This window comes from Arvicanthis niloticus, chromosome 11 (genome assembly GCF_011762505.2).
Source record: "Arvicanthis niloticus isolate mArvNil1 chromosome 11, mArvNil1.pat.X, whole genome shotgun sequence".
NCBI lineage: Eukaryota > Metazoa > Chordata > Mammalia > Rodentia > Muridae > Arvicanthis > Arvicanthis niloticus.
Genome location: NC_047668.1, coordinates 42,048,341 through 42,060,161, shown reverse-complemented (window position 1 = coordinate 42,060,161; position 11,821 = coordinate 42,048,341). Strand labels below are relative to the sequence as shown.

Sequence of the window (11,821 nt, the reverse complement as noted above, 5' to 3'; positions counted from 1 at the left end):
GAAGTCAGGGCAGGAACTTCAGCAGGAGTCTGAGGTAGAAACGGTGGAGGAATTCTGCCTGGCATGGAAGCACTGCTTGCTGGCTCAATCTCTGGCTCACTAGTTGCATCAGGTGATGTGCATCTATAATTCCAGTGCTGGAGAGGCAGAGGCATGTAGATCTCTGTGAGTTCAAGGCCAGCCTGGCCCACATAGAGTGCTCCAAGTTAGCCAGGACTACATAGTGAAATATCCTCTACAAACAACAACAACAACCACACACACACACACACACACACACACACACACACACACACGGACTGGAAGCTCTGGCTGGAAATATGATTGAGTAGCTAGGAGCACTGGCTACTCTTGCAGAAGGCCAAGGAGGGATTCCCAGTACCTACATAGTGTACTATGTACTAAAAACACTGAATGAGAATGGAGACCAAAACACATGAGTTCTACCGATCTGAATTTAGGTCTTCATGCTTGTCTGGTAATTGTTTTATGCACTGGGTCATCTCCCCAGCTCCTGAGATCAATTTTAACAGTGTATTTTACTTAATTCTGTAGTACCTCACAATTGTCTATGACTCTAGGGGCTAAAGTCCTCTTCTGGCCTCCAAAGGGGCACCTGGCATGCATGTGGTGCACGGACATATATGCAGGGGAAACACCCATACACAAAAAATAATAAAAAATAAAATTTAAAACTGGAAGAAAAAAAAAACCCAATCCCTGTGCGAGGTGTGCACTGAGATAGTTTTCAGGACACCTGTAGAGAGCAAAGCTGGACAGGTAAGCAGTCTTTCCCAGTTTACATTGGTTTAAAACAGTGGTCAAGGCTGTTGTTTGTATTTGACTTTGGAATTTACCTTCTCCGTGAGAGATCTGCAACCACACAGAACCTAGACGAACTCTCTTATTCTTCACAGACATGGAAAAGACATCAGTGTGCTGGGCAGAGCCTCAGGCTGGGACTTCTGCCTTGTGTGTGTAGAACCCGACAGGCTGTGGTCTTCCCCTCTATCCAGCTGTGCCAATCTGCAGGAGTGCAGACTGGTACTCACCTTGGGACTGTGGAGTGAGTCCTCCAAAAACAACATTTGCAGCGGCTCAAGTACACTTGACAGTTTATAAGGTCACTTTCTAGCTCTTAACATGTTTGAACCTACCAGCCCCTGGTCACCTGATGTCAGAGTACCCTGAGAGAGGTGCAGAGCAATCAGAGTTTTGTTCTGTGACACTGACCAAACATGGTGCAGCTGGGACCAGCACCCAGGCTTTTCTATATATGTGCTGCATGGTCAGCTCTGACAGAGAAGGGAAGGAACAAAGGAGGAGGAAGAGGATAATAAAGACAAGAGAAATATGCCTATAATTTTCTGAGCAGCTACCGTGCTGTAGGCCCTGCTTATGCATCAACTGTTTAAAAGAATTAATATCCACATCTTAGACATTAAGAGCTAGAGACTGGCAAGATGTCACAGTGGGTAATGGAGCTTTACCCAAACCCGATGATTCTGAGTTCAAACCCTAGAACCCACATGATAAAATGAAAGAATGGACTTCTGCGAGCTGTCCTCTGACCTTCATACATGACCGCCATGGCACATGTATGACCCATCCCCATGCACACACAAACAAATAAATGTTTTTATTTTTGTTTTTTTAAAAAGGAAGCTGGAAACTTAAATTCTGCATCAAGGCTCGGTTGAGGTGCCTATAGAGAATGCTCCAGACCTGTCAAAGATGGGTAGTGGATAAGAAGATACAAAAGAGGGTGTTATTTATATCTCTCAGTCACCTCATAAGATATTGTCTGCTTAGAGTCCTAAAAGCCCCACTTCCTTGCTCCTGGTGCCTTAGCATTCAAGGTAAGTTAAAAGGCCCCAAAAGATGCAAGATGAGTCCTCCTTAAAGCCATGGGCAGGGTTCTGGGATGACAGCCTCACAACCAAGGAAAGGTTAGGGAAAAGAGCAAGGAGCATATCTCATGTCTTCTACTTACGTTGCTGAGACAAAATATCACAGACTAGTGCTGGAGAGTGGTTGCTCTTGAGGAGGACCAGGGTTCACTTCCCAGCACCCATGTGGCAGCTCACAATCAGCTGTATCTTCAGTTTCTGGGGATTCAGCTCTCCTGTGTGAGTACTGTACACATGATGTGCACAAACATAAATTCAGATAAAAAGCCTATTATACATAAAATAGAAGCCATATTTGTTTAAAAGCCACATCCTAGATGACTCGAACGACTTTATATATATATTGCTCACAGCTCCAGAGTTAGGGTGCCCAAGATCAAGGTCCTGGCAGGTTCAGAGTTGAGCTTCCTTCCTAGCTTTTGTCTTCTTGCTGGGTTTCCACAAAGCATTTTCTTGGTGCCTGTGCATACAGAGAGGGATTGATTTCTCCTTCTCTTCAAAGACCACCAATCCTGGGGGCCTAGCCTTCTGATGCATTCAGCTTTAATGATTTCTTTAGACTATCTAGATCTAGAATGACCTCCAAAGGCCCATGTGCTAAATGCTTGGTCCCCAGATTGGTGTTACTGTGAGATGGTAGGGGCTTTAAGACCTAGGACCTACTAAAGGTCTTTAAGTCACATTTGAGTATCCCTTAAGGGGACTGTGGGACCCTGGCTTCCCCTTCACTTTCCTTAATAGGCAGTTTATTGCATCTCAGCTCCTGTCATGATAAGCTACTTGTCACAGGCCCAGAGTGTCTGGGCCCACTGATCACAAAGCAGAACCTCTGAACTACATCTAACAAGCTTTTCTGTGTATAGGTTCTAAAATCTTTGTCTCCAAATTCATAACACTAGGGACCCAGTGCTCTAATGTCTGAGGCAGGGGCATATACACATCCAATCCACAGCTGCCAGCAGCCTGAGGTCACTCTAGTTTATCTTGGTCTCTTGGAGCTTGCAAAGTTCTACCTCTGAATCACAGTGACGGCATGAGGCACGAGCTACATACATATTTCAAGAGAAGTCACGTACATAGTGTGTCTCAGTGATGGACTCTGTGACCTAAGATCCTAAGACCTGAGCCATCTAAGGATGTGAGGGTGGATCTAGTAACTTGGGTAGCTGGAGGAACACAATCACCCCCAAAGTCTCCCCTTCTTGGGTACCTTGTTGAGTGTCACCCCTGGTGCTGATAGGAAGTGTTCTGGCCATTTTCTCTGCCAGCTTCTGGGGTCAAGGGAAGGGTAGACAACTTCTACAGGTTGGAACCTCACCTACTCCAATCCTGGCAGGCTGTCTCTATCTCTAACAAATAAAACATGATAAAAAATGAAGAGGCTGTAGAGACTCTGGTCATAGCAAAGGACTATGACCAGGAACCATGTTGATTTGAAAGTCTCCCAGGTAAGATGCAGACAGGACTTACTTTCTCTCTGTCTCTCTGTCTCTCTGTCTCTCTGTCTCTCTGTCTCTCTGTCTCTCTGTGTCTCTCTCTCTCTGTCTCTCTCTGTCTCTCTCTGTCTCTCTCTCTCTCTCTCTCTCTCTCTCTCTCTCTCTCTTCAAGACTGGGTCTCATTATGTAGCTCTGGCTGACCTGGAACTCACTCTGTAGCCCAGTGCTGGGATTAAAAGTGTGTGCTACTCCACCCAGCTACCCTCAGGTTTCTTAAAGTACTAATAAGTAAGCTTTTATTTAATTTAAAAATTATGGTTTTTTGCTTATTGAATGTTTGAATGTGTTTGTGTGTGTGTGCACGCGCATGCATGCACGTAAGCATCCAATAAAGCCATAACTCCCAGAGCCCCTTACAACTAAGTAGGTTCATATGACTAATTCTGGACCATGAGTGTGGGCAGAGATGACTCAGACTACTTCCAGGCCGGGCTCCTAAAAGACCTCCCTTAGGTACCACTTCTGCTATCTTAGGTTTTTTTTTTTTTTTTTTTTTAATGGATGCTGAGAACCAGTGGTGGCTTACAAAGACCTGAGGTTCTGCTGAGGTCACTGGATAGAAGCCAGTGGGTTTCTGGGTGTCTGAGTGAGGCCTCTCTCTTTTGTGTTGCATGAGAATGAATAGGGGACCACAGTACAAAGCCACCTGCCTTAGCTGACAAGATGTCTGAAGGCTTCTGCCTCAGTCACCCACTTTCTGGGAGGCTCCTACCTGTAACCCTAGGTTACCTGTGCAGTGGTATGCTACAGAAAGGGGCAGACTGACCTTTGATAGGGTCTTTACTGAGAAGGAAGCCATCATGGCCAGAGAGACGTAAAGCCTAGCCCTCTAAATCAGTCAGATAGGTGCCCTGCAGCCCTCATTCCCTTGAGTCCTCTGGGTTCAGATTTGCCTTTCTTCGCCAGAAGCAGAGAGAAATAGAGAAGGCCCCAGGGCTGCCCTCCACCTTCAAGCTGCTCCACTACCGGCTCCCCTGGCAGCCTCCTGAATAGTAGGAGTTCACGCACATGTTTTTTGTGGAGGAGGATTTGAAGGAGGGATTTGAGTTTTCCCCTAGAGACGCCAGAGAGACAGATTCATCTCTGCACAACAGGCTCGCCCAGCTCCTCATATGAGCTGTTTCTGTGGTTACCTGTCTTCTGGGATATTTGCAGTGGGTGGGCATGGCAGGTGCGATCTGCCAGAGTATGCTGGGAGTCTGAAGGAAGCACCACTGGGACCCAGAAGGCCAGATGTCCCTATTATGGGAGATGTCAACCAAGCCTGCCCTTCTCAACAGGAAACTGAAACCACACTGAATGTCAGGGAGGCAAAGACCCTAAGGAGGATTCTGGACCTCCTCTCTGTGCAGTTTATAGGTGGGGAAACTGATGCTGAGGGAATCTAAGGGTTTCTTGGAAAGATGGCTGGAAGAGTTAGCAGAAGTAACTACAGCTGAAACACAGGTCTTCCCGCCTCCAGGCTAAGCTCTTTCCTTAAACCAGGCGCGGGAAAGTGGGAGATAAGTGCACACGGGACTGGTGTGGAGAGCGAGGAGAGCCTTGCAGGCATCCCAGAAGGTCCTGGGATGCCTAGGGCGACTCAAGCCTCTTTTCCACTTCCTTGGCCACTAGGACTGCACTTCCTTCCAAGTACGGCGGGGGTGGGGGTGGGGGGGTGGGGGGAGGGGGGAAGAGGACGGGGCAGGGGGCGGGGGGAGCAGGGTGGGTGGGCGCTTGCGTAAGGCCGGCCCCTCTGGGCACCGCCTCTCGACCTCTCCCCACCCGCAGGCCAGAGGCCAATGGTTAGGGAGGTGGGACCAGTGCTCGGCACTCCTTACCCCTCCTTTACCCCGTTCCCCTGAGTTCTAGTGGCCTTAACACCGAGAGGAGACTCTGCTGCTCTGAGAATCTGCAAGTGGTCAGGGTGATATATGGAACAGGGTTGGCGCACCGAAGGTCCAGCAGTGGGTGTGGCACAGGGTGGGGGCGTAACCAGACTGAGGCTGAGGCGGGGCTAAGACTGGGGGCGTGGTCGAGGCAGGAGGCGGGGCCGTTGGAAACTTGAGTGCCCGCCCTTGCGATGCGCCCCGCCCCGGCCTCCGCCTCCGGGTCCCGCCTTCTCTTCCCTTCCTTCCCGGGCTGGTGGCGGCTGCGGGTGGTGGACCTGCAGAGCGGCGGTCGCCCACACCTCGCTCTCTCCTGGGCCGGCGGATCCTTTTGTTTCTCCGAGCGGCGAAGGTCGTAGAGCAGACGCGGCGGCTGCGGGCGCACAGACGCCCGCGTTCTCGGTCACCTCCCCAGCCTCGGCCACCTCCGAACTTGGGCTCAAGAAGCCAGCGGACCGCGTCCAGCTCCGGAGCCGGTAGGGAAGGGGAGGCTGCGGGACTTCTAGGCTGCGTGGAGGGAGCGTGTGTGATCCACTCGCTGCGACCCAGCTGTGCGAGTGCGCGGGTGTGTGTGCGCCGGTACTGATGTGCCTGTTTCTCTGCGTAGTGGGCTTGCAGCTGACCGCGGACGGTGGCGTGGCTCTAGAATGGCGTGTCCTCGTGGGGATCGTTGTGCTCGATGGGATGTGCACTTTTCAGACTACCTTTGTGGAATTGTGTGTCGGGGCACAGTTGCCGGTGGGGACTAGTGCTGGCGAGGGTCGAGGGGGAGCCGCTGTGCGCAGAGTGGGGGTGGCGGGGTGGGCGTGGGCGGTCTGCCCCAGCAAGCCGAGCCCCCGTTGGTGTCGCTCTGTGCAGTGCGTAGCTCAGGAACCTGAGGGTACGACTAGGACCCGATAGGCAAAGTACCTGCCTGGTGGACAGCGGGCGTTGACCGCCCCCCCCCCCCCACGGGGTGCAGATTCACAAGGTCCACGTGGATAATTGTGAGCTTCGAAGAGGAATAGGGACTCCCTTGGCAGTGATCAGCTCTTGAGCAGTTGGGAAGACCAACCCAGCCCTGGCCTCGCCGTGACCCGCCCTGAGACCTGAGCATGAGATAGGCCACCTTCTTGGGTCGCAGTTTGCGTCTGTATCAAATGAGGACGGCCCCTCTGGGGCTGTCTTGACTGTGTGAGAACGCACTTCTTGACCCAGAGTCTTGCTATTCATTGGATTCTCATCTCATTAAAAAGAAATCCGTTTTGCCTTTATTGTGGATGACGCTCTCATTTCCTCCTGTACGGTGGTTTGTGCCTCCTTCCTGGATCCAACTTCACAAGCGAAAGCTTGGAGATTGAGAAAGTTTAGGCGGCTGTGTGCTATTCCTCCTCTCCGCACCTTACTGGCTGCGTGATGCGGCCTTCGGGTGTGCGGGAGCCCGCTGCGCAGGGCGCTAGCCCGGAAGGCTCCTGCGCCCGGGCAGCGTTCCGGAAGGCTGCGACTACAGACTCGCGAGCCCTTTTGTTCAACAAGTGCCTGGAGGATGTCGATCTGGAATTAGAGTTGCGGTGAGAAAGTGGCGGTCTTTGTAGACTCGCAGTTTGGGGTACCTGGAGCCTTTCTCCTGGCCTGGTCATTCAGGAAGCCATCCTCAGTTATAACCACTAGCAAGTCCACCCAGTAGAGGGTGTTCGCCAGGACTCTAAATCCTGTTAAGACACCCTCCACCCCCCCCTCAAACCCCCCCCCCCCGCCTGCCTTGGCTATGCAGTCAGCCTGATTCAGGAGGATGAGGTAGGTCGGGGTGGGGTGGGGGCACCCTCCTTCCAATTCCACCCCTTGATTAAAAAAAACAAATATATTTAGTATTGAAACCCGATAAAACTGCGTTGCCCTGAATATGCATACTGATCTTGACAGTTCAGCCTCCTGCACTTCTGTATTTGCACTGCGCCAGCCAGAGGGGCGGGATGGGGCTGCAGCAGGGCACCTGTCAGATCGCTTGATTACTTCCCTTCCCTACCTTGTTCTCAGGATCCTTCCCAGTTTAAAAGCTGCCTTTAAGCAAGGCTCTCAAAATGGAGCACTGGTGGGGATGCCTGCCACCTGCCTTTGTACGGGATATGTTCCAGAGTCCTGCATGCTCCGTCGTGCTCCCTACTTGTGCTCTGTAAGAAGCTGGAAGGTCTAGCAGGTGTTTGGAGCAGAAACCTCCTGTTTGGGTTCTTTGATTTGTCTTCCGAGCCCTGAGGTCTTTAAGATGATGGCCATCCAGGGATGTCATAAGCTGATTTTTTAATCCTGATGTCAGGGGCTCACTTAGAAAGCCACCTGCTCTCAGTCTTGATTTATATCCTAAAGAGAAAAGGTTTTTGATTGGAATCTTATCTCCCCCAAATCAGATTCAATAATTGTTTTAAAAAAGCAGTCTGGCTTTCTCAGCTCAGAAGACGACCAAAAAGCTGTCTTGTTTTGTTTTGCTTTCCTAATGCCAGCCCTTTGTCTCAAGCAAACCAGTATTTGGGCCTTCGATCTATTTCTGTTTCACTTTTGAAAGCTCCTGTAATTACCACGCTCTTGAGGTTTTATTGGATAATGTGCCAATGGGAAGGCCCAGGGGCAGTGCCTCTCCCTGTAGGAGGATGTGGTGCCACAACCTAACCTTACCTGCTCCTTTGAGCCCTACTTTGACACTGTTCCCTAGGTGGAACATAGCTGTAAATGAAATGATTCATAATAGGCCAGGAGTCATGACTTTGGGAATGGATGTCTGGGAGGCTGTTGGCTTGTGGAGAGACTAGAGCAGGTGGACCGGCCAGATGAACAGGGGTTTGCACAAACTCTGGTCACATACGCAGCCAATAGTGTGCTGAGAGGGGAGGAAGAGAGGGAGGGGGAGGGAGGAAAAGAGGGAGGGAGGGAAGGAGAGAGACAGGGGAGAGGAGGGAGGGGAGGGAGGAAAAGAGGGAGGGAGGAAAAGAGGGAGGGAGGGAAGGAGAGAAACAGGGGAGAGGAGGGAGGAGGGGAAGGGAGGAAAAGAGGGAGGGAAGGAGAGAGACAGGGGAGAGGGAGGGAGGCAGGGGGAGAGGGAGGGAGGGAGAGAGAGAGAGAGAGAGAGAGAGAGAGAGAGAGAGAGAGAGAGAAAGAGAGAGGAAATTGTTTTAGACTTTGACTTAGCCCCTCTCTCTATCCACAAGGCTATGCAGAATTAGAAATTTCCATGCAGGAAAAGGAATAGGTTCAGGGTCCCGTGCTGGGCCAGCTCCATTTTTTACAGAGGGCTGTGTTCTTCTGCTAGGTGGTCGGCCTGCACATCTTAGCCTTGGAGCTTAGTGCTCAGAATCCCAAGGGTTGCCTTTCACATCCTGTTCCACACTGAGCAGACAGGAGGATACTTTCATATGCCTTCCTCTCAAACTCATTCTAAGACTTTAGATTGTCCCTTATAAATGGTGGAACTCTGGATTTACCTCCAACCCATCGATAATCCCAAACCCTCATGGGGACCCCCAGCTTTTATTTGGGATTGAAGGTTAAGCTAGGTTGGGATCTGGTTTGTATTAGACCAGTTGCATTCCAGCAAATCCCAAGCCATGCTTGTTTGATGTGTGAGAATGCTGGCCCAGGCTTGTTGGGGGATTATGTATGTTTTTTGAGTGTTTGTCAGGCCCTGATGTTATTGTGCTTGGGACTGGAAGGTCCAGATAGAGTTAGGATGAGCTGACAGAGAGTTTAACTGTGCTTTGTTTTGAGGCTCCCCACTCTAACTAACCTACAGTCTTTGAGGCTTCTTCACGGTAGGTAGCTGTGTATCCGTAAATCCCACATAGCTCCTGTAGCTAGCTAGCTCTTTTTGGGTTGGGTTCTTAATCTGTGGAGGATGTAATATATGGAGATATCAGGATGGGCTGAGGGACTCCCTTAATGCCCCTTGCTCTATGTAGAAGAACAATATTCACTTCAAATCATTTTTTACCAAAGAACAAAAATTGGCAGGCCAGGCTCTCATGGAGCAGGTTGTAATATATAACTTCAGATAATCAATATAGTTTGACAGGTGGGACATTTCTTAGGTGCTGTTGAGCAAAGTGTGAGTCTATAGAAATCACACACACACACACACACACACACACACACACACACACACACACTCGAACCCTACCTTGACCATGTAGGTCCAAGTAAAAATAAATTTCCAAGGCAAAGTTTTACACCTCTGCATTTATGAGCCATGACTAACTGAAGCTTCGCTTCTCCCAGGCTCTCCTCCTGCCACCTGAGGGGCAAGAGATGGGGCTTCTTAGAATTCTTTTCCTTTACCTTAACAAGCCCAAGGCACCCTGGCATTGCTAACCTCGCATGCTTTCCTGGTACTGTATCTGTTTCTTTGTGGTGTTTTAGGTACAGCCTAAGTTGGCAAGCAGCCAGGAGCCTGGGGGTGGAGGTGCCAGCTCAGCTCCTCTCGTCCCCAGTCCACTGTGTTCTCCAGGAGCCAGCAATGGGTCTGTGACTAAGAAAGCTCAAGACTGGTAACCACACCATGGTGAAGATCCTATAATCCTAAAGAAAGGAAGAAACGGGTGGGGCTGTAGCTCTGTGTTAGATCATTTGCCTGGCTTGCATGAGGCTCCAGGCTCAACCCCCTAGTACTGCCAGTTAAATTTAAAATGGAAGCAGGTGGGGGAGGGAGGCTCAACTTGCACAGCCTTCATGGATTTTGCTTCAGTATCCTTGGGTCTCCATTGAAATCGCCCATTGCTCTAGGTCTGTCTGAGTCAGTCCCTCAGTAGCAGCAGCAGTAGTATAGCCAGTACACCTGCCAGGTTCCCCAAACAGTTGGTGACACACACCTGTGTCACCTCCTTGGCTGCAGCCCTGGCCCCATGTTCTGGGATGGGATGTGGGGTTCATGTTACCTGTCCCAGCAGGTCCAAAAACTCTCTGTGTTGGTCACATCTACTTGTCACGTCTAGACAACATTCTCCTCCTCATTTGTGAAAACTCTGGGTCTCATTTTCTGTCTCTTATTGCACCTGGTGAATATTCAAAGGGAATCTGAAGTGCTGGCCTATTCTCTCCAGTCAGAACCATGTAGCTTGGCTTCTGGTTCTGTCACCGAAGCCCTGCCACCAGCAACTCAGATGCACATTTGGTTACCTGTTCCTTTCCATTCGGGTTTGACCTCTCTCCGTGAGTGCTGTTTCCCACACCTCCTGTGAGTATCTCCCAGTCAGGCTCTGGGCAAGCTGGACCTGGGCTTTTCTACTGCTGGTGCACAATTTAAGGGCTTGAGCTGAGGATGAAGTAGGAAAATCATCAGAAAGCCCTTGGAGCTCAAGGGACCTACATAGGGGAGCCCCCTGTCCAGGATAGAAGCAAGGGGGCTTCTGGGGGAAACACCTGCTAAGTGGATACTTGAGAAGGATGTAGAGTGGGAGGCTGGGTGGTTCCTACCTCTCTCTCTAATCTCTTCCTCCAGAATTTTCTAACTACAAGCTTCCTACCTCTAAAAACGATATACTGTAACTCAGATAGAGTTATACCCATTTTAAGTGTACAGTTCAGTTTTTGTTTGTTTGTTTGCATCAGTTCATTGTTATATAACCATGGCCATCGTCTGGCAAAGGCTCCTTGAATCTTTCTGAATGAAGCCGCATCTTCACGTGCAGTCACCCCCTGTCCCAAGCTCCTTCCCACACAGCCGCCTGTCGTCACATTCTATGACTTACCTTTTCTCTCTCCTTCTGCTTCCTAGGTTTGAGTCAAGAGATATCTTCTTTGGATTCATCCTGGAGTCTACCAGTTAGAATTTGCTTTTCACCTGCATCAAACTTGTCTTTTAGATGTAAAAGCTGAGGAGGCTCAGAACAAAATAAATAGCCTAAGACTATCTGCACTGGAAACTGGAGAGCTAAGAACTGAACCAGGCCTTTTGCCCTGCTTTGGTTGTTACTGGGTGCTTGGTATTGCCTGGCCTGGGCAGATGCTCAGATTTTCCCATACAACACCTGTCATCATTTCCTAAACTAAGGTAGCACCTTTCAGGGTAAGGGGTAGACGGTGTGTCTTCGTCTATATCTGGTGCAGCTGGCAGAAGCGGCTGGATTACCCACATGTAGAGAGTTCTCTTGGGGAGTAAGTGGCGAGGGTGGGCATCCTTGGGGAGAGGGCGTGGTTGAGTGTCAAGGTGTGTTTTGATGCTGTGTGCTTTTCAGAAGTAGTGTTCTTCTTGTACTTGTGGGTGCTAAGGCAGCTAGCGGAGGAAGATGCCCTGTTTGGCAGGTGCACCAGCAGAGGCACAAAGTGTCCCATGTACCCCATGCAGACAGTGCTCAGACTTCAGGTCTCCAGAACACCCCCCCCCCCCCCCCCCCCCCCCCCCCGGGTTACAGGTTACTTCTTTCCCAGCGGTATAAGCAATTCTCATGGTAGGACATGACAATGTCTTACTTTCTTCCACTTGTAAAGGAGCTTGGGAGAAGAAGAGTGTGGGGATTGTCATAGTCCATGCTCTCTGATGTATTGTCTGAGAGGGTTCTGGGCCCACCTGGACCTTCAGAGGAA

General features: G+C 50.2%; 1 protein-coding gene across 2 annotated transcripts in view; it reads left to right on the top strand.

Moving 5' to 3' along the window:
• The first annotated feature begins 5,508 nt into the window (after window positions 1-5,508).
• The window catches only part of Hpcal1 (hippocalcin like 1), a 105,901-nt gene continuing 99,588 nt past the window's right edge, over window positions 5,509-11,821 (top strand). The window contains exon 1 of one of the 2 annotated variants that reach the window (XM_034514374.2): window positions 5,509-5,751. The gene's annotated coding sequence lies outside the window, so the exon portion shown is untranslated. The remainder of the gene's footprint in view (window positions 5,752-11,821) is intronic. The other variant, XM_034514375.2, reaches the window with a different exon arrangement.